The sequence below is a fragment of the Puma concolor genome, chromosome A1, assembly GCF_028749965.1.
Source record: "Puma concolor isolate L17-30 chromosome A1, mPumCon1.1.hap2, whole genome shotgun sequence".
NCBI classification, from domain to species: domain Eukaryota; kingdom Metazoa; phylum Chordata; class Mammalia; order Carnivora; family Felidae; genus Puma; species Puma concolor.
Window position 1 is genome coordinate 99,534,018 of NC_141667.1, and position 23,065 is coordinate 99,557,082.

Consider the following 23,065-nt stretch of genomic DNA (forward strand, 5'->3'; position numbering starts at 1 on the left):
AGTAAACATCCAGGCTGGCCTTCCAGCTCAAACAAGATTCTTTCAGACTACCTAATGCGGAACAGCCTCTTCAGGGACGTGTTTGTCATTTCCGACCCACAGCTGTGTTGTGGTCTACATCTTGGAATCCTAATTCCTGACAGTCATCCAAATAAGGAAGTACAGATCCCTTTGGCTGTTTTGCTGACAACCATTCCCATAATAAATTCAAAGGTGGGCCACTTAAGACCCACTCCCCACTGTTGTCACATGGAAGGGGATCCTAAGGAATGACATGTGAGATGATGGATTTAAGCAGAGGTCAAGGAGGAATTTGGGGACCCGGTGCTGCTTACTGCCCTGGGTGATGGCAGACAGCTCTGAGGAGAGCAGCATGAGAGGGAAGCATTACACTTTCTTCCACTGAGTCATACCCTGTAGGCGGTGGACCGGCTGCATCACTCCTTAATTCTAAAAGCAAGAGAACTTTCCCATGCCCATCCCTCCATTCCAAACACCGTTGTCCCCTGCCCTGGGGTGTGGGGCAGGCAGGTGGAAGAGTTGCTGGGTGCATAATTTCTAGGTGTTAGGACTGGGTCAGCCCCACACTTTGCAAGCACTCTGGAGAAGCTCCTTCCCAGAACTTGGCTAGGAAGGCAGGGGAGACGGTGACGAAGCCCACAGGGGGTCTCACTCTTAAGGGACGGTGACATTACAGGACAGTGACATTGAAGACAGTACATTGAGGAAAAGGGAGGACAGCAATAACCTAAAGAGTAACTTTACCTCCTATTCATTGTACATACTGTGAAATAATCAGTGTCCCCAGCAGTTTTCTTCCAAGTTCAGCGATGCTTAACAAGTCAGGCTGCAGTTTTGCTGGTCCGAAGTGTGTGAGTACAGAGACCAAAGGTGCCAAGGACAAGACTGTAGTCTTTGACAAACAAGAGCATCACTGTAGCAGGAGAAGGATCCACACCTGTTAAACTCAGCCAGTGATTCCCAACAGCAATTGCCACTGAGTGTTTCCTGCCCACTGTGCCACGGACTTGTGTGGCTGGGGGGTCTGGAGGCCTATTTGTTGTCTGCAGGCTCTAGTACACTGAGCTTTCACAGCAGAAAGAGAAAGGACATGATGAGGAGGACAGGATGGGGCAAGAATGGGAGCGGGGAAGCAGCTAATGGGCAATTACTTCAGGAGGAGCATCAGGAGGAATCTCAGCCTCCACCTGCTGAGGTGAGTTGGCGTTTTGTTCTTCAACTTGGACTTACAACATCTTAGGCCATTTTTTTAAAAAAATTCACATTCATCAGCCATTTTGTCTCAAGAAGAAAAAAAGCTCCCAAGCTGAACCTGAAGCAGTACTTTTTTTTTTTTTTTTAACGTTTTATTTATTTTTGAGACAGAGACAGAGCATGACCCTCCCCTGGGTCAGAGAGAGAGGGAGACACAGAATCGGAAACAGGCTCCAGGCTCTGAGCTGTCAGCCCAGAGCCCGATACGGGGCTCGAACTCACGGACCGCGAGATCATGACCTGAGCCGAAGTCAGACGACCAAACCACTGAGCCACCCACGCGCCCCAAACCTGAAGCAGTACTAATGCAGAAGTTGGCCCATGCGATGCCTCGGGGCCTTACCTCACACTCATGCAATCTCAGATGTCTCCTGTGCTATTAACGGTCAGGGATTTGGGCCATTTGGGGTTTAATACCTTTGTTGCTCTATTTTATGCAATCTGCCACATTTTACCCACTAAGAGGACTAAAAATATAAAGAAACATCTGAACAAAAAGAACAGTGGCTCCTTTTAAAATGAATGTGAAAAAGAAAGATAAAAAGAATATGAACTCTTTGTTAGTTCTGTTTATACCACTACAGACTAAATGTTTGTGCCCCCCTACATTCATATGTTGAAATCTTAACCTTCAAGGTGATGGTAGTGGGAGGTGGGGGCCTTCAGGAGGTGATTAGGTCATGAGGGCAGAGCCCTCATGTTTGGCATTAGTGGCCTTATAAAAGAGACCCTGGGAGCTAGCTCACCCCTTCCACCATGTGAGGTTATAATGAAAAGAAGGTCATCCATAAACCAGGAAGTGGACCTCACCAGATATGGAATCAGCCAGTGCTTGATCTTCAACTTTCTAGCCTCTGGAACATGAGAAATAAATTTTTGTGGCTTATAAGCTATTTGGCTTCTGGCATTTTTCTTATAGCAGCCCAAATGAACTAAGACATAATTCCAATTTCTAGAAAGTGTCCAGCACATAGTAGGTACTCTACAAGTATTTGTTGTATAGAAAAGGGTGATCTCTGGTCAGGAGTAGAAGCCAGTACTCTACCGGATCATTGACAAAGAGCTACAATGGGCTTTGTCCTCCATGTTAATGCCTGTTTCATTTGTCACACCAAGGAGGACCAACAAATGCCTATATCGTTTGTCCATTTATTTGAGCTTCATGAAATTTCTTTGCATTATTTTCTATCAGTTGTGTCTTGCTTTGCCACTACATATATGTGTTTTACTTTATTGGCCTTTTAGTCCTTCACACTTTCTTCAAGAGCTGCCCAGAATTGTAGATGAATATCATGGAGGCCTGGGGAGTTACATGTCCTCCCCACGTCCCCCAGAAACAGTGATAAGCCAAGATAGGTGGTATAGGCAGGGAAGGAACATTAGTCATCATGTAGTCCAAAGAGAGAAACCATTTGCATGGGTACCCTTAGAGCATCCCATTTGTTCAGAAACATCTTGGCCCACTAATATCATGGTGATTTAGCACGACTTCCTTGGCTTTTCTGAGTCCTTGCTAAAAAAAATGTGCTATTTGGGGAAAGCTAATTGCTACTGGAATCCCTTAAACTGTTTGCCTATCATGCTCATTTTAGGGTGTGGGTTTTTAATGATAGGTTTTATGAATAAGCTTATCCAGTGAAAGAGGGATGGGATGCAGGACAAATCAGTTCTAAATGGGTGTGGAAAAGGTCTTAATTCATTATACAAGAAAAAGAAACTTTAACAATCATTTTGGAGAGGCAGCATACCATAGAGAGTGATGAGTCTGGAGTCATACAGCCTGAGTTCAAATCCCAGTCTTGCCACTCACTAGCTCAGAAGAGTTACTCAAAAGTTCTTTGTCTCAGCTTCCCCATCCATCCTTATCTGTAAATAGAAGGCAGTAATAGTGGAGTTTGTCTTTTATAAAGGATTCAGTATGGGGCACCTGGGTGCCTCACTCAGTTGAACATCCAACTCTTGATTTTGGCTCAGGTCATGATCCCAGGGTCATGGGATCAAGCCCCACATCAGGCTCCATGGAGTCTGCTTAAGATTCTCTCCCCCCCCCCCACCCCACATGCACAAATGAGCTCTCTCTCAAATTAAAATTTAAAAAAATTTTTCAAGAAGAATTCAGTATAGCACCCAATACTTACATGTTCTCAATATATGGAGGACATTGTTTCATTGTTTTTTCTTTCCAGGTCTCTTCAGGTAAAACTTTGCTTACGTTTGTCACTCATTTCTAGAATAAAACATATCCAGATCTGTGGTGCACGACCCACTCACCATGTCCAAAATTGTCTTTCTACTTTGACCAAGGGTAGAGGGATGAAGAAAGCTCTAGGGAGAAAATGATGCTGGAATGCCATATATGGTGTTCACTCTAAGGGCAGATTTGTAGAAGTTAAATTTACAGTTTAAAAACACCCCCATTTTAAGCTATTTGAGGATAGTTTTAAGAACCTGGATTAAGTTTAGTGTTTATCATGATTACTTTAGGTTTTGGGGGTTCTACATCTAAAGAACATAAACATGGGGTTTCACAGTACAGGTGAGTAAACCAATTAAACAAATATTTGTGGAACTCCTCTTAAATACAAGGCAGTGTCACATACAAAATTCTGAGGGACATGAAGACAACTAAAAAGCAGTTCTTATTCTTGGGTTTAAACAATAGAGTCTGTTGAAGATAATTGAATGCATCTAATGGCATTTCTATCTAAAAATAGGCGAGGAAGGAATCATTTATAAAAGATTATCACATTGTCATGAATTCCTTCCAAATGCCTCTTATCTACTTTGCCTCTAACGTCATAACATTATCCTAAACATCCATCTCTGAAGTTCACTTCGCTACAAATATCCTCTGGTGAACTGAGAAATAAATTATATGATCAGAGATTATTCTGGGTGTCATCAAAAAGGAATGAAGGGTTATTTTCTGAGGCAAAAAATAAAGTGACAGTTCCACAAAATAGAATGTGTTCTCTTCCCAGTTCATAAAGATATAGAGCTATAAAAGGCAAAGCAATTTCATGTTAGTTTTCTGATGAATACCCAATACAATTTTATTTCAAGTTTACTTCATGAAATCCTTACAGGTGTGTATTGTCAATCTTCATTTTGGGGTTTTACTGTAGACTTTAATTAGTTACTTAAATCCAAACATATTAGTATATAAAACTAGGGGGAATGCCTTTAAATGAAAAAGTTTTATTACCGATATTACAATTCTTTCATGTTCTTGGTATAGAAGTTTGAACATCATTAGCATTACACAATGCTGAGTTCTAGATACATTCCATGAGAGGTGGTTAGCCAGTAGTCTGAAAACTTGGGAGTTTCAAGTACAAATTCTACTTTGGCAGTAACTCACTAGCAATCTTGCACAAATCTTTCAATCTTGTGTTTGCCCTTGTATTAAGTGAAGATACCCATGTTCTCTTGGTTCACAGAGTTGAGTCCTTGCACACTGTAGAGAATAAATAAAGACACATGAAAGTCCTTTAGGAAGTGTTAAAAAAAAATACAAATAGTAGTAATAAGTCACTATACCTAGTACAACTCAAGTCATACTAATATAGCATATATAAATATTATGCTACATTGAACAAAATATATCCACAATATGATTCTGCCTATCACAGTGGCACCCAAAGAAAGCTTTGTTGACACATATTATATGACTCATATTATAGCACATGTTTAACTTCCTTTAATAAGCAAATCCATTCATTCAACATATGTAATTGTAGGTCTGAAAGCACAGCAGTGGACAAGATAGACAAGGTCCCTGCCCTACTGTAGTTTATATCCTTGTGGACAATTGCCTGTGGATTTGTCTTTCTCAAGCTTTAATGTGCATATGAATCATCTGGGAATTTGATTTAAATGCAGACTCTGATTCATTAGGTCTGGGGTTAGAGCTGGGGGCCTGCTGGTCCAGAACACCACTTTGGGTAACAAGGAACTAGGTAACCAGTGTGTTCAACTCTCAAGCAACAGGACATCTTAAGAGAAGAAACCTTAAGGACTGACCATGATATTGAGAATTTCAGGCAGCTAGTGACAAAAGAGGATGAGGAGGTGCATATGAGCAAATGGACTTTTTGTAACCTATCAATAAAGAGGCTGCTCAGAAGAACCCAGGAAGGATAAGACCCAAGAGCCATGCTCAGCCCCCAGTTCTCTGGAAGGAATCTTGACCCACAGGAAGCCAGCTCTGATCAAGAGTACTGATTACATATAGCAAAGATTTTCACTGCTGGCTGCACATTAGCATCTCCAGACCAATCTTTGGTATGGCTAGGACCCAGGCATCAGTACTTTTGAAAGTTCCCCAAGTGATTCTGATGTGCAAGCAGAAATGAAAACCATTATTTAACAGGTATGGATCTTCAGGAACAGTTCTAATTTCAGGAGTTTTTATTATTTTCTTTAAAGGTGAATTATTAAATTGTAACTGTAATTTATTTTTATAGATTGTTATAAATCTTTAAATATATATACATTTAAAAATCAGGAAAAATCCTTTTTCATAGCATTTATCCTACTTTTTAGCTTGGAAAATATGACAACTAATGGGAGAATAATATGTACAGTATAAATGGCAAACAGTGTCATTAGCATATAAAGACTTCTTTAAAACCTTAAAAAAAGACAATCACCACAATAGGGAAATGGGCAAAAGAAATGAAAAGGTTGGGGCACCTGGGTGGCTCTATTAGTTCAGTGTCCAACTCTTGGTTTTAGCTCAGGTCATGATATCACGTCTATAGGAGAGAGTTCTGAGTTGGGCTCTGTGCTTGGTGTGGACCCTGCTTGGGATTCTCTTTCTCTGCCCCTCTCCCTGCCCCTCCCATGCTTGTGTTCTCTCCCTCTCTCTCTCTGACAAAAGAAAGAAGGAAGGAAGGAAGGAAGGAAGGAAGGAAGGAAGGAAGGAAGGAAAGAGAAAAGAAAGAAATGAAATGAAAAGGCAATTCAAAAAAGATAAAAATGCATGTGATCAATAAACAGCTTTTAATTTTTTTCCCAATGTTTATTTATTTTTGAGAGACAGAGACAGAGTGTGAGCATGGGAGAGGCAGAGAGACAGGGAGATGCAGAATCCAAAGCAGGCTCCAGATGCTAAGCTATCAGAACAGAGCTCAACATGGGGCTCAAACTCACAAACCATGAGATCATGACCTGAGCCAAAGTTGGACACTTAATCAACTGAACGACCCAGGAGCCCCAACAGCTTTTAAAGGTTTAACCTCAGCATTAATAAAATGGATACCAATTAAAATGATGACATTTATGATTAAAAAAATAGGGGTACTCAGGCAGTTGAGCATTTGACTCTTGATTTCAGCTTAGGTCATGATACCAGGATTGTGGGATTGAGCCCTGTGTCAGGCTCCGTGCTGAGCATGGAGCCTGCTTGAGATTCTCTCTCTCCCTCTGCCCCTCTCTCCTGCTCACTCCCACTCTCTCGCTTTCTCTCTCAAGTAAAATTAAAAAAAATAATAATGACACTTATGAAAGAGAGCAAACAAAAAATTTTGGAGGAAACAAACTATGGAAGGAGATGAAAACTAACAAGGAAAAAAGGTATTATTAATATCTTTGGAGAAGGAAGAGAAGACATTATATTCTTAAGACAAAAATAAGCTAAGTCACAGACTTCAAGCTGTATTACAAAGGTGTAATCATCAAGACAGTATGGTACTGGCACAAAAACAGACACTTAGATCAGTAGAACAGAATACAGAACGCAGAAATGGACCCACAAACGTATGGCCAACTAATCTGTGACAAAGCAGGAAAGAATATCCAATGGAATAAAGATAGTCTCTTCAGCAAGTGGTGCTGGGAAAACTGAACAGCGACATGCAGAAAAATGAATCTGGACCACTTTCTTACACCATACACAAAAATAAACTCAAAATGGATAAAAGACCGAAATCTAAGACAAGAAGCCATCAAAATCTTCGAGGAGAAAGCAGGAAAAAACCTCTTTGATCTTGGCCACAGCAACATCTTACTCAACACGTCTCCAGAGGCAAGGGAAACAAAAGCAAAAACGAACTATTGGGATCTCATAAAAATAAAAAGCTTCTGCACAGGGAAGGAAACAATCAGCAAAACTAAAAGGCAACTGACAGAATAGGAGAAGATATTTGCAAATGACATATCAGATACAGGGTTAGTATTCAAAATCTATAAAGAACTTATCAAACTCAACACCCAAAACACAAAAAATCCAGGGAAGAAATGGGCAAAAGGCATGAATAGACACTTTTCCAAAGAAGATATCCAGATGGCCAATCAACATATGAAAAAATGCTCAACATCAGTCATCATCAGGGAAATACAAATCAAAACTACAATGAGATACTACCTCACACCTGTCAGAATGGCTAACATTAACAACTCAGGCAACAACAGATGTTGGCAAGGATACAGAGAAACAGAATCTCTTTTGCATTGCTGGTGGGAATGCAAGCTGGTACAGTCACTCTGGAATACAGTATGGAGGTTCCTCAAAAAACTAAAAATAGAACTACACTACGATCCAGCAATTGCACTGCTAGGTATTTATCCAAGGGATACATATGCTGTTTCGAAGGGGCACATGCACCCCCATGTTTATAGCAGCACTATTGACAATGGCCAAAGTATGGAAAGGGCCCAAATGTCCATCGATGGATGAATGGATAAAGAAGATGTGGTATGTATATACAATGGAGCATTACTTGGCAATCAAAAAGAATGAAATCTTGCCATTTGCAACTACGTGGATGGAACTAGAGGGTATTATGCTAAGTGAAATTACTCAGTTGTAGAAAGACAAATATCATATGACTCCACTCATATGAGGACTTTAGGAGACAAAACAGATGAACATAAGGGAAGGAAAGCGAAAATAATATAAAAACAGGGAGGGGGACAAAAACATAAGAGACTCTAAAATATGGAGAACAGAGGGTTACTGGAGGGGTTTGAAGGGAGGATGGGCTAAATGGGTAAGGGGCATTAAGGAATCTACTCCTGAAATCATTGTTGCACTATATGCTAACTAACTTGGATATAAATTTTAAAAAAATAATAAAAAAAAGAAAGCAAACACTCCCATGTACATGCTATAATTCTAAGTACCCATGAAAGCTTTTGTCTGAACACCTCAACATCTGTTTTTTGAAATAAATTCATTTCTCTCACGAGAGAAAGAAAGAAAGAAAGAAAGAAAGAAAGAAAGAAAGAAGGAAAGAAGCTAAGTCATTAAATGTGTTGCCTTATTCACTGGGCCCCTTGCTGTCAAAGACTTCACCCACAATATGAATGGCTCGCTGCCAAAAGGCCACAATGCTCTCAGGTGGTCCATGCAGAGACCGTATGGAGAGGCCCTGGGACTACAGGTAAAGAGAGAGATGCTTGGCCAGCCCCCAGCTGCTCCATTTCCCTGCTCTTCCAGTTCCAGCCATCATCTGATTGCAACCACATGAAAACCCTGAGCCAGAACCTGGTAGTTGGGTCCTTCCCAAATCCTTCATACACAGAAACTATGAGAGATAATGAAATAATTATTGATGTCTTGGGGTGATTTTTAAGTCAGTAATAGATACCAGAAGAAGATTTGGTACCTGGAAGTTGAATGCTGCCATAACAAAACCCTAAAACAAGTGGCATTTGCCATTGGCATTGGTGGCCAGAACCAGAAGGGTGTTGAGTAGACCATTAGCAGAAGTTGAAAAGTAAGGACCAAGACAGAACTACCACACTAAGTACTTGCCAAATACCCAACCCCCAGTAATAATGAGATTTAATAAAATGACTATTACTGTTTTAAGCCAATAAGTGTTGGGATGTTGGGGCACCTGGGTGGCTCAGTCGGTTAATCGTCTGACTCTTGATTTCTGCTCAAGTCATCATCTCACAGTTTGTGGAATTGAGCTCCATGTTGGGCTCTGTGCTGACAGCGCAGAGCCTGCTTGGAATTCTCTCTCTCCCTCTCTCTCTACCCCTCTCATGCTCATTCTCTCTCTCTCTCTCTCTCTCTCTCTCAAAATAAATAAATAAACATTTAAATTTTTTTAATGCTTATTTATTTTTGAGAGAGACAGAGACAGAATGTGAGTGGGTTAGGGGCAGAGAAAGAGGGAGACACAGAATCCAAAGCAGGCTCCAGGCTCTGAACTGTCAGCACAGAGCCTAATGCAGGGCTTGAACTCATGAGCTGTGAGATCATGACCTGAGCTGAGTTGGACACTCAACCAACTGAGCCACCCAGGTGCCCCAATAAGTAAACATTTAAAAAACAATAATTCTCCCTTAAGAAAAAGTGTTGGGATGTTTTGTTACACAGCACTAGGTAACCAGGACACCTCATATCTGGTACGAAAATTCTGGATTGATTACCATTCAATAGGAGAAACAGAACCACCATGAGTTGTACATAGGGATTAGACGTTATACAATTGTGGGAGCTGGTTATGGCTGCGGCATCTGCTTCTGCTTCTGGTATTGGGCTTAAAATTGGCAAACCAATCCCAAATGATTGTTTGTGAGATTTCCCAAGAGGTGGATGGGATTTGAACTGTAGAGGTTTGAAGAAGATGTTCCCGTGGAAAGCCCAGACTTGAACCATTAGCAAAGTGAGGAAATGCAACTCTATGGAGGGCTTAATTCCCAGAGCCTTTTTCTTTAGACTGTAAGTCAAATTTCCCCACAGTTTTAAATTCTTTCCAGCATACCTTTTAACTCCTTTGATTTCCCTCACTCATTATTTTCCTATGGGTGCTGTGATGAAGTACCATAAACTGGGGGGTTTTGAACAATAGAAATTTATTCTCTCATCATTCTGGAGGCTAGGACTCTGAAATCAAGTTATTGGCCATACCAACAGCTCTAAAGGTTCTGGTGGAGAATCCTTCCTTGTCCTTCCCTCACTTCTGGTAGTTGCTGGCAATCTTTGGAATTCCTTGGATGGCATCCAATTTCTGCCTCCATTGTCACATGGCCCTCTTCTGGGAGTACGTGTGTGCCCTTTCCTCTTATAAGGACACAGCGATTGGATTTGGGGCTCATGCTGACTGTGACCTCGTCTTAACTAATTATTTCTACAAAGACTCTATTTCCAAGCAAGATTCCACTGTGAGGTACTTGGTAGATATTAATTCAGGGGACACTATTCAACCCAGGACACTCATTAATAAAATTTTCAGTGCAGTGTGATGATGTTATGGGGGGAAGTAAAATAGAGAACCAAAAGGGGAAGTGAGAGATGCACTGCTCTCCTAACCCGTATCTCATCCGGTGTCAGGTGGGACAGCAGTCCATGAGTCCTCTGGGCCACAACCAAATGCGAAGCGAGTAGGGTGATGAGGACTGGCGAGGGGCAGCAGCCGAGGTAAGGCGATGCCTCCAGAGAGGGCTTGAGACAATCCACTTTCCTTCCCCCAAGCTGAGGCTTTAACCGTAAGCATAAAACAAGTTGCTAGAAGGGAAGTTGTGGGCCCTTCTTATCTCTCCATCTATAGTCAAAAGTCACTGAAGCATAACAAATAATGAGGAGTTTCAAACAATTGAGACTGGCTACCCGTAGAAGCTTTTGTGTGCTCTGTGGGTCGGGGCTGTTGGTGAGTAGCGGTAACTGAGAAGGTGTTCTCCTTCTCCGGGAAAGTGTATCAGATGTTTAGTTATAAATGGTCAGAAAGTGTATTTAACAAGACAGGGGTATTGATCAGGAAATAATTGTTTGCTAGAAAAGGGGCAGTCTTTTCCATGGGCAATTAAGATGGTGTCACTTGATCCCTAGTCCAGGGAGAATCACTCTTCCAGCGCAGTGTCATTAACCTGGCGTCATGGCAACAGGCTGGTCGTGGGTTCTCCCTCTGGAGCTTTCTTTTATTAATGTGTCTGCTGTTCACAAGTTCCAGCTTGCCCTTGCATTGTGTTGCTCCAAACACAAGTGACAAGGTGGAAAGAAAGCGAAGTAGACTTTATTATTCAGCACAAGCCTTCAAGAAAATAAAAAACAAATAGACCAACCGTGGGCTAGCCACACTGAAAGGTAATCTCCTTTCTCTATGCAGGTCTGTATATCCTTGAAGTTCGTGGACCAGTAACATCAGCATCATCTGGCAGTTGTTAGAAATGCAAAATCTCTGACCCCACCCCAGAATCAGAATCTGATCTTTGATAAGATCCCCAGGAGATTCACATTCACGTTAAAGTTTAAGAAGCATTGCCAAGTATAAATTTTCTTTAAATAATAACATCACCAGCAGCTGCCTACGAAGGGTTTCTCTTCTGAGGCACCACTCCTTTTCAGTAGCCTTGGTGGCCTGGTAAGATTTTTTTTTAAGTGGAAAATTGTCACTGTTTTCTGCAATAAGAGGAAGCCTTGGCAATTTAGGCTCAGTTTATCATAAAAATAAGTTTCCAAGCTGTGCCAGGTATTGGGTCCCCAGGATTTTCTTGTGCCCTGTCTAGTTTTCAGAGACATGTCCCTCGGACTCTGGCTCACCCAGTCAGCTCAGAGACTCCATCAGTGAATCAGGCACCATGGTCTGCAGCACCAAATGGAGGAGGCTTTTGTTCTAGAAATACTGCCTGCAAACTGCCAAAGAAAAGCTCAAAAGCAAGTTTTATGTCCTTCAGCCAGGACAGAGTGTGATACTGTTGCTTCTTATTCATCACAGCGCTGGATTTCTTATCTAACCTTAGCCCAAGGATCATTATGAAAATGTTTTGACAGGCAAAACACCCAGTTTGAAGGACTTGCCTTTATTCCTAGCAGACATATGGAATACCAAAGACCGGCTCTTAAAATTAAAATGAAATGAAAAATGAGGGAAAGGACCCTGAGCTTTCCATTAAAACCAAATAATGAAAGCAAACCCTTCAATTATCTAGATATTTGTTTCCCAGACTTTGTACTTTTTTAATTTGGGGGAAGAGAGGACGGAACAGGATCGATTGTAAAGAGGAGAAGAGATGGGGCATAAAACCTGTAGTATAAAAGAATGATTGATAATTAGGAATAGGATGAGTCACTGTGGCCACGGATTAACCTTGACAAAGCAATGTGAATTGTTTCCCATTATGGATGGGCAGCTGTATAACCTTGGGTAAATGACTGAACCTCTTTCTGCCTCAGTTTCTTAACTGGTAAAATGAGGATAATCGTACTACCTCCTCTTTGGACTGTTGCAAGATTAAATGAGATACTATGTGAACGTAAACCATTTCACAGGGGTTAGTATGTAATAAACACTGAGTACATGTGAGATTTATTGTTGCATAGAAATGAAGTAAATTCTGAGACTAAAAGAATGTATTAGAGCAAAGATCTGAGTATCATGTAGATTAAAATCTACCTATGTAAAGAAGTGAAATCAGGAAATGAGGTGCTTTACACAATGACTAAGGGAATGAGCAGATGAATCAGGCTTGGGAGAGTTAGTCTGTGCAGGTTGCTACAACAAAAAGGCCATAAATTGGGTGGCTTATAAACAATAAACATCTGTATCTCAGAGTGCTGGAGGCTAGGAAATCCAAGAGCATGGCTCCAGGAGATTCAGTATCTGATGAGAGCCATCTTCTCACTGTGACCTCATGCAGCAGAAGGGGCCAGAAGCTTTCGCAAGCATCTTTTATAAGGGCACTAATCCCAATCACTTCCCAAAAGCCCCACCTCAAAGTACCATCACACTGGGGACGAGGATTCAACATATGAATCTGCGGGTGTGGGACACAAATCCCTCATAACAGAAGGGTTCTCCTGAATTATTAGTTTTGTTCACCCACATTCATTTAATTAATAGAAGTAATCAGTTCCTCATAGCATCTTTATAGACATCACTTTTTGAGAGAGTCATTTTCACGAGAACTATTTTTAAAAATCTGCAGAGTATCTGAGAATATTAGTCTTTTATAACAAGGAGAAACAAAATGCCTAATACACAGTGCATCTCATTCTACATGCAGGTCTCCTGACTTCTTTCGGAACAGATTTTTCTCAGCTTGTCCCAGCTGCTATCAAACCCATCTAGTGAGTTTTATATTTTACTGTCTCTTTTCTTCATCTCCTACGTTAAAACAAATGAACCTTCTGAGTTTCCCCCCATAATGTTCCCCTCTTGTCTTATCACATACATTCCAGATGTTTCTGCAATCCTAAACAGAGCACATTTCATTAGGGACCTGAGGAAACACATTGTTCATTCATGCATGAGGGAGTCCTTTCCAGTTAAAGACATTGCTTTGAATGAGTCTTCCAAATGGGTTTCATCGATAAGAAATGAAGTAAGTTAAAAGCTTGTCACTTAAGATTTGACAACAGCCAGAAAACTTTCGTTAATCATGAATGTGAAGTGATAACATTTAATCAGCATGGGTTACAATTAGAATATTGCCTGGAATTTATGTAGGCACAATCTTAACTGTGTAACTGTTGGCTGCTCTTTCTACAGTTCCTCCTAAAGATGAAATAAAGCTTGGGGTGCCTGGGTGGCTCAGTCAGTTGAGTGTCTGACTCTGGCTCGGGTCATGATCTCATGGTTTGTGAGTTCAAGCCTCGAGTCAGGCTCTGTGCTGACAGGTGGGAGCCTGGAGCCTGCTTCAGATTCTGTGTCTCCTTCTCTCTCTTCCCCTCCCCCACTTGTGCTCTGTCTGTCTCTCTCTCTCTCTCAAAAACAAATAGACATTAAAAAAAGTTGTTTTTAAAAAAATGGGATAAGGCGTCTCACAACCATTATTATTTTGGATTTCCTTTTCAGAGATAGCTTATTTGGGTGAGAACTTTGGCCTTTGCCATTGTCAACATCTGCCTCTCAAGTAAGTAGACCGGGGTGATATGGGAAAGGTGCTAATGAGTCTGTTGGCATCTATTCCTTTGCCCTTTTGCGCTCCTGTATTTGAAAGTCAGTTTGATTGTGACTGGCCAGTCACATGGGACTATGTGGAGAAAGAAAAGACATAATTACTTCAGACCCTTCATTGACAAACAGTGATTTGGCAACAGCTTTGCTTACAGCACATCATGGCTTGAGTACAAGAGAAAATTTTTAAGAGAAAAAAGTTAGTAGTATTTAGTGTGTTGGCATTCTCCAGAAAAACAGAACCAACAGGTTCCCTCTTCCTCAGAGGACCTCCAGCTTATTTCTCTTAGGACCTTCAACTGATTTGACAACGCCCACCACAGTATGGAGAGTTGTCTGCTTTACTCAAAGTCTACTGATTTAAATGTTCATCTCATATAATAAATACTTTCACAGCTACATCCTGACAAGTATTTGATCAGATATCAGGGTACCATGACCTAGCCAAGTTGACACAAAATATTAGCTGTTCCATTTGGCTACTCTGAGAATTGGAATTGGGACTAATTGGTTATAATATCTTCAGACAAATGCCCTCAAATCACTTTGAACGCTGTGTTTCGATAAAGGAATAAGGACCAGAAAGTTTTCCAAGTCACTGCTATGTGGGCAGAAACTGTCTGTGAAAGCAGTGTCTCAGACTTTGTTCTTTTTCTTTTTTTTTTAATTTAATGTTTATTTATTTATTTTTTATTTTGGCGAGAGAGTATGTGAGCCTGTGGGGGAAGGACAGGAAGAGGGGGATAGGGGATCCTAAGTGGGCTCTGTGGGGACAGAGTTCCACATGGGGCACTAACTCACGAACCAGGAGATCATGACCTGAGCTGAAGTCAGACGCATAACCAACTGAGCCACCCAGGTGCCTCCATACTTTGTTCTAGTAACAGTTTCGAGCACAGTGGTGCAGTAATATGGTGGTCAAGCTTTGATGTCAGATCATCGGAATCTGAATTCTGACTTTATTGCTTTCTATGTGATTTGAGGCCACTTACTTTTATTTCTTTCTGCTTCAGTTTCTCCATCCAAAAATGGAGATAGGTTCAAATGTTCTAACTCGTTGGAAGTTTGTAGAAGGGTGCAAAGTACATATTAAGTATTATATAAATATTAGCTTTTGTTATTACTTAAAATTAATAACAAAGCCAAACATTTTCTTAATGCTTGTCCATCTTAGAGAGGTTTTTTTTTGTTTCTTTGTTTTGTTTCTAAGCCTATAGCCTTATAGAAAGGTATACTCTACCTCACCCCTTCCTACCTTTACCCTGGTGTTGACATCTCCATATCCCTTAAGGGGCACTCAATGTAACCAAGTTGTTTTTCACTAGGAAGGCCAAGAGAGGGAAGAATTGGAGAGATTCCTATTAATAAGTAAGGACAGGACAGGGGGCTGTCCTTCCTTGTCCCCCCCCCCCAGGGGGGGAGGAAGATTGGCTTTCACTGAGCAGATGGCAAACTTTATGAACCCTGCAAATGAACTATCCCATTTAAATAAATTGATGAGTAAATACTATAGCAGGAAGGCCATTTTTTTTTTTTTAATTTTTTTTTTTTTTTCAACGTTTATTTATTTTTGGGACAGAGAGAGACAGAGCATGAACGGGGGAGGGGCAGAGAGAGAGGGAGACACAGAATCGGAAACAGGCTCCAGGCTCTGAGCCATCAGCCCAGAGCCCGACGTGGGGCTCAAACTCACGGACCGCGAGATCGTGACCTGGCTGAAGTCGGACGCTTAACCGACTGCGCCACCCAGGCGCCCCGAGGCCATTTTTTTTTAATGTCATTTATTTTGACAGAGAGAGTGAGTGTGTGCACATGTGAGCAAACATGCACACAAGTGGGGGGGAGGCAGGCAGAGAGGGAGAGGGAAAATCCTAAGCAGGCTCTGTGCTGCCAGCACAGAACCCAGCGTGGGGTTCCATCTCACTAACTGAGATATCATGACCTAAGTGAAAGGGCGGGCCTACGCCAGCCGACTCCATCTTGTTCTGTGTCCTTCATCTTGACCACACCTCCTCCCCTTGAGTAACCCCCCCTCACCTGCCTAACAGGACTCGGACCCTTCCCCAGGACCCTTCCCCAGCCAATCGGCTGAGGCCATAGCCATTACCTCACCAACTGCCCCCAGGCCCCAATAAAACCTTTGTCCTTTTGAAACTCGCTCTCTTTCCCTGGTATCTCACCGCTGCGTCGGTGCAGGTAGGGGATTGAGCTCGAGCTAGCTCGAATAAAGGCTCTTTGCTTTTGCATCGGACTCGGCTCCCTAGTGGTCTTTGGGGATCATGAATTCTGGGCATAACACTAAGCTGATAAGAAGAGTTGGTCGCTTAATTGATGGAGCCACCCAGGTATCCCCCTTCTCTTGAGAGAGAGAGAGAGAGAGAGAGAGAGAGAGAGAGACGGAGAGACGGAGAGTGAGCCCATAAGCAGCGGAGGGACAGAGGGAGAGGGAAAGAGAATCTGAAGCAGGCTCCACAGTGGGTGTGGGGCAGGGTGATGCAGGGGTTTGATTTCACAACCGTGAGATCATGAGCCCAAAGCAAAGGTCAGATGCTGAACTGACTGAGCCACCCAGGCATGCTAGGAAGGCCATTCTAAGAAAAAAAATGTATATAACAATTTAATGTTACAAAAACAATCAGCTGTTTTCTTTTTACCATATAAATTCTCATCACTTAAAAGGCCCACCTCTTATTTCCTTTAAATAGCACACTTGCTTACAGCACGTGAGATGAAATTATATTACCCAAGCCTTAATTCATAAACAACTTTTCGGGGAAAGGTACACTCACAGTGTCAGCCATGGGCCTAGAACGCTGCTTGACACTTAGAGAAGCGATCTAATGAAAGAGGTAGGTGCTCCTGTTTGTACTTTGCGCGTGAGGAAGCTGACACTGGGAGAGGGAAATTGACTTGCTCGAGGGCCTGTGGGTGATTAGTGGTTGAATTAGAACTCAGCCTCAGGTCTGGTTCTTAAGTCTGGCTTCCTTTCCCCCACTCCCCGTTCCAATGCCTGCACTCGCAAGACTAGAACTTGTTTCTAAAGCTGTGTCTCTGGTCCGTCCGTTCTACAGAGGCGAGATTGCACTCCGAGCTGGTCCTAGGCAAATCTAAGGAAGTGTACTAAATTTGTCTTTGACAACACCCCCAACTCCCCAGCAAGCTCTCTTTTGCTTCCCTCTACAGATTCTCAGTCAGCTAGTGGTGTCATCAGTTCCTTGCTGGCTTCCCCCCCCCCCCCCCAGAGCCTTAGTGGGGCGTCTGAGTCCTTCCCCTTCTCTCAGCATCTCACACTCTTAATCCCACCCACACACTCTCCTTTATTCATAGTTACCTGCCAATTCTATGTCATGATATAATGCTTAGTAATACCTTACACGGTCACATTCATTACTAATTTTAAGTTATGTCATTAATTACCTCTACATGGTTTGAATCTTTTGAAGAAATAAAGAACTCAGGAATTACTTGCTTAATTAAAAACACATCCTAAAGAACAGAAGGAGAAGGATCTTAAGGGTACAAATTTTGGTGATATTCTCAGTAAAGTGTGTCTTTTGCTGTCCCTCCAATCATACCACATAGTTAGCCATCATATGGGCTTGTGCTTTAGTCCGCTTGATTACATCCGAACCATTTATAACATAGGACACACTTTCTTAAACTTTATAAACCTGGAGAGGGGAGGGAAGTCAGCAGAGAGGGGTCCATTTTCTTACTACAAAAGCCCTGTATCTAATAACGCATCTAATTACAAAGATGGAGGTTCTCGGGGCGCCTGGGTGGCTCAGTCGGTTAAGCGTCCGACTTCAGCTCAGGGCATGATCTCACCGTCCGTGATGAGTTCGAGCCCCGCGTCGGACTCTGGGCTGATGGCTCAGAGCCTGGAGCCTGCTTCCGATTCTGTGTCTCCCTCTCTCTGCCCCTCCCCCGTTCATGCTCTGTCTCTCTTTGTCTCAAAAATAAATAAACGTTAAAAAAATTAAAAAAAAAAAAAAAAAGATGGAGGTTCTCTCTAGCCTATCCAGCTGTATGTCCTAGTAGTGACTTTATGTCTTCCCCTTACAGCACAAAACGCTTCTCATTTTCAATTTTTTTCAGCTGCAGAGGCATTGAATACACTGTTGCTACTAAAAACAAAGCTCAGAGTCCAATTTGGAGACCTCGGTTTTCATGATGTTTTCAAACGCTCAAATCAAGCCTTCTTTCTCTTACTGGTATTTCCTCTTTTGCCTCTCTGCTTCTGCATTGTTTGTCTTAGCACACAAAGAAAAATCATTTAAATGCAAAGAGATAAATGGGTGGTAATCATTACAAATGACCCATTAGAACTGAAGCCATTCAATCTGCTTATTTGAACATACAAAGGCATATCTCTCTTCTGAAATACTACACTGAACAGATAAGAGTGTATTCAGATATAATTTCATGTGATTATCTTATAACAGGCGCTCCTAGCCACAATTCTCTATCAGGTGTTAAGCACACAAACTGCTTACCAATTAATCTTGTCCATCAAATCTTTATTTTTCTTTCAAAAGATTCCACTTTGCAGGCAAACTCTGGCAACACCGCCCACCTATTAAAATAGCAAGAAAAGAAAAATTGAAGTTGAGAGAAAAGACTCTGGAACAATCTTTGTTACAAAAAATTGTCCTGTGTCAAATGTATTTCCTCCCTGAGAAAAAACTACGTAGAGGGCATAAAAACTCATGTAGTAAAAGGCAAAATTAGAAAGTCAAATACAAGGGGCGCCTGGGTGGCTCAGTCGGTTAAGCATCCGAATTGGGCTCAGGTCATGATTACATGGTCGGTGGGTTTGAGCACCAAGTCGGGCTCTGTGGTGGCAGCTCAGAGCCTGGAGACTGCTTTGGATTCTGTGTCTTCCCCTCTCTCTGCCCTGCCCCTGCTCACACACACACACACACACTCTCTCTCTCTCTCTCAAAAATGAACAAACGTTTAAAAAAATTAGAAAGTTAAGTATAAAAGCAGAAACATTAAGGTGCCATTATGGACTTATTTTGCACCTGGATTAACCAATGAATGTTTTTAACTTATATTGAAGAGAGGGCAGTCCGGTTTGAGAAGACTGGTTTAGAAATTACTTTTAGGCATTATTTACTCTTGAAGCAGGGATTCTTTCTTATCCTGAAACTTTGGGTGGGCTTCAGGGTCCCGTAAATTCTCAGAAATTTAGGTGTGTTCGTATGTATATTGGGCTTTTTTCCCTAGGAAATGTTCTGTAGTTTCTGTCAAATTTTCCAATTTTCAAATCTGAGAATCAGTGTTCTTAGAAGATTCTTTAAGGAATATGGAAAAGTTCGATACAGTTAGATACGTTTCAGTTAAATGTTGGTGTTTATGAGATCAAGGATGCGCATTCAAGGTACTTTTCTCTGGAAGACAATGAGATCAGGTCTGTCTGGAGAGTTGCAACAAAATCTGACAGGAAAATTAGGGAAGAGCTGAGAGTTACATTGAGGCAAGCCCCTTGTGTGAACTATGGGAACGCTCAATGCTATACCCAAATCATCATCATCGTCATCATCATCATCATCTCAGTAACTTAACATAATAAAAATTAACTTCTCCAATTTGACAATAAATTTCATATATTAAAAAAAAAAAAAATAAAAAATAAAAATTAACTTCTCATTCACACCAAGTCCAATTCCTGGTCAATAGGCAGCCTTCCACGTGGTCACTCAGAAATCCGGGGTCCTTGCATCCTATGGCTCTGTCTTCTTGCATAGTCTTGGATCCCTCTGTTAGCATCTTGCTATCTTGCCAGGAGGTAGCGGAGGAGAGAGAGGGCATAGAGGATCTCATGAGGCTTGGACATCATTTCTACCCACGTTCCTTCAAGCAAAATTCAGCCCCATGACCAAACCTAACTATAAGGGAGACTGGGAAATATGGCCTCGCTGTATATTTAGGGGGTAGAAGAAACTTGTGGTGAGTTTTGGTGAACACACAGCATTTCTGCCCTCTCCTAAATGAAGCAACAGTACCAGGAAGAGGTTGGAGGTGAAGAAGATATGCTGCTTTAGATACTGGTTGAAAGTCCATTGTCATTGGCGACCAATGTATGCCAACAACAGTAGGCAAAAAAGGCAGGAGGTAGAAAAGTGTCCAGAGGATAGGACAGGCTCAGCGGAAGTAAAACTTAGGAGAACAAATGCTCAGAATGTCAAGCATGGAGGCAAGAGGAATTTGGGAATTCAGTGATCAGTATCAGAGCCTGAGTCACCTAATTAGTATTGGGGAAGAGGTAGGGCTAGGAGGGGAGGCTGAGAGGAGGTTCTGGCAAGACCTAGAGTGAGATAACCAAGAGCAGGAAAATTACACCACAGAGATGAGGGCTGCACACTAAGGTAGAGTCAAGACAGATTATTTGTGAGGTGACTCCTTCACAACCAGAACCTACAGACAGGGGTCAACTATAAGGAGAAACACATGGGAACCTGTTAAGGCCTGACATGATCCACCCTCAAATGTTACCAGTAACTTTATACTCTGCTTCCCAGTCACAGACAATAACCCAAATTAAACCTAGTTTCCTCACAAATGTTTTGGGATGAAAAAGGGCAATGAATCAGCACAAACCCTTCAGAGAACAGAGCCAATACCTCTCATAGAGTATAGAGGACCCAGGGTGGCATATTTGCTTATAAGAAATAAATAACAAAAGTAGCAGCTAACATGTGTAAGACCTAGTTCTTGGGCTTTAAATACATTTAGCCACTTAATCTTTACAAAAATGTTTATTGGAAGGAGGTACCTTTATTACCCCAATTTTACAGATTAAAAACTGAGCAGTGAGGGGTGCCTGGGTGGCTCAGTCGGTTAAGTGTCTGACTTTGACTAAGGTCATGATCTCACGGTTTGTGGGTTCGAGCCCCATGTCAGGCTCTGTGCTGACAGCTCAGAGCCTGGATCCTGCTTCGAATTCTGTGTCTCCCTCCCTGTCTGTCCCTCCCCCGCTCGTTCTCTCTCTCTCTCTCTTTCTCAAAAATAAATAAACATTAAAAAAATAAAAAGATAACTGAGCAGTGAGACTTATATGTAACTTGCTCAAGTAAATGGCAGAGCTGGGATTCTAAGAAGTCTGCCTCCAGAGTCAATGACCTTAACCACTGTGCATACTGCCTTTCCTAGATCATCAAATTTGGCCAGAATTTCAGATAACATTTACTCACTTAGTGAAGGTGCCAATGAGGACACACCATGTAACTCTCTCCCAGAGATTTCACCTACCATTTTGTTTCCAGAAAACTGCCCCATCCTTTTGGAATGCAGACTAAGTCATGGATATCCAAAGAACGTCTTGGGCAGTTCACTGGAGGGGCTGTCCTCTCAAAAAATGTGTGCTCTGTCGCAGTGATAAGCTTGGAAGTAAAATATGCCACAAATGAATGAATGCAGATTGTCAGGGTTAGAAGGGCCACACACAGTCCACCCGTTTTAGGGCAGCGAGGTTGAGTAGCTTGAAAACTGTCCCTGAGGAATAAAAGCAGGTTGTCCAAAGTTCCACGTAAAATACTTGCCTCCTTACCTCAGACCATTTTCTGTACTCAGCGTAAGGGGATCGTAAGAATTAAAAGCCAGAAACTGTAAGCAGTGATGTGACTACATTCATTCTTATGTTGCTAAAGGAACCGTGAAAAAGAAAAGGGTTCAACTTCATAGAATTTCTTGTCTACGAAATAAGGAATCCGATGTCTTGTTATATAACTAGCCAGGAACTGTAGCCATTCACGCATTTATTCACTCATGCCAGTCTTTCTCCTACCATTTATTCATCCATCCACTCATTTATCAATTCGGGCATTAATTCATTCATTTGCTCAAGTATTCACTCATTCCAAAATATCTACTGAGCCAAAATTTGTGCTAAATCCTAGGTGTTTTTAGCACCCTCATTCAGTAGTTTTCTTTCTGCTTGGTTTTCAAATTTTGTTAACAAGCCCAGTGTATGGGATGCCAGTACATTTCATTATAAAATGACCTTTATATTAAAGATATTTCAGGGGGCGCCTGGGTGGCTCAGTCGGTTAAGTGTCTGACTTCAGCTCAGGTCATGATCTCACAGTTCAAGAGTTTGAGCCCCATGTCGAGCTCTGTGCTGACAGCTTGGGGCCTGGAGCCTGCTTCAGATTCTGTATCTCCCTCTCTCTCTGCTCCTCCCCCACTCGCGCTCTGTCTCTCTCTCTCTCTCTCTCTCTCTCTCAAAAATAAATAAACATTAAAAAAATTTGGGGCGCCTGGGTGGCTCAGTCAGTTAAGCATCCGACTTCGGCCCAGGTCATGATCTCACGGTCCGTGAGTTCGAGCCCCACGTTGGGCTCTGTGCTACCAGCTCAGAGCCTGGAGCCTGTTTCAGATTCTGTGTCTCCCTCTCTCTGACCCTCCCCCATTCATGCTCTGTCTCTCTCTGTCTCAAAAATAAATAAACATTAAAAAAAAAATTTTTTTTAAATTTAAGAATGTATGTTTTGGGAATCATAATCAGGCCATTAATTATGGTATTGCTTGTAGCTTCTATCCATTAATTCAAAGTAAAGAGTTCACTTAGGAGTATTTCCTTTTTTGCTCAGGACCTCAGTTTTGGTCCCATCCTGTCTTTCACAGGCCACATGCTTAGTCCCTAGCCAAACATGGACAAGTCTTAAGTCAACAGTAAATTGCCCTCGGTACCAAAGAAGGCCTAAGATTTCTGCAAACATCTATGAGAGCTGTAAGGCCCTTGTTGTCCTTGTTAAGAAGTATACCTCATTGGCGGGCACCTGGATGGCTCAGCCGGTTGAGCATCCGACTTCGGCTCACATCATGATCTCACGGTTCGTTGAGTTCGGGCCCCACATTGGGCTCTGTGCTGACAGCTCAGAGCCTGGACCCTGCTTCTGATTCTGTGTCTCTCTCTCTCTCTCTGCCCCTCC

The 23,065-nt window shown here is 42.0% G+C and overlaps 1 long non-coding RNA gene across 1 annotated transcript; it reads right to left on the reverse strand.

Annotated features, from left to right (window-relative positions):
• Nucleotides 1–1,666: 1,666 nt before the first annotated feature.
• Nucleotides 1,667–22,468, reverse strand: LOC147584326 (uncharacterized). Its single transcript, XR_015248420.1, has 5 exons — nt 19,789–22,468; nt 18,623–18,702; nt 4,637–4,732; nt 3,410–3,502; nt 1,667–3,136 (listed from the first exon to the last, which is right to left on the reverse strand). It is a non-coding gene; the product is annotated as an uncharacterized LOC147584326 (long non-coding RNA).
• Nucleotides 22,469–23,065: the final 597 nt, after the last annotated feature.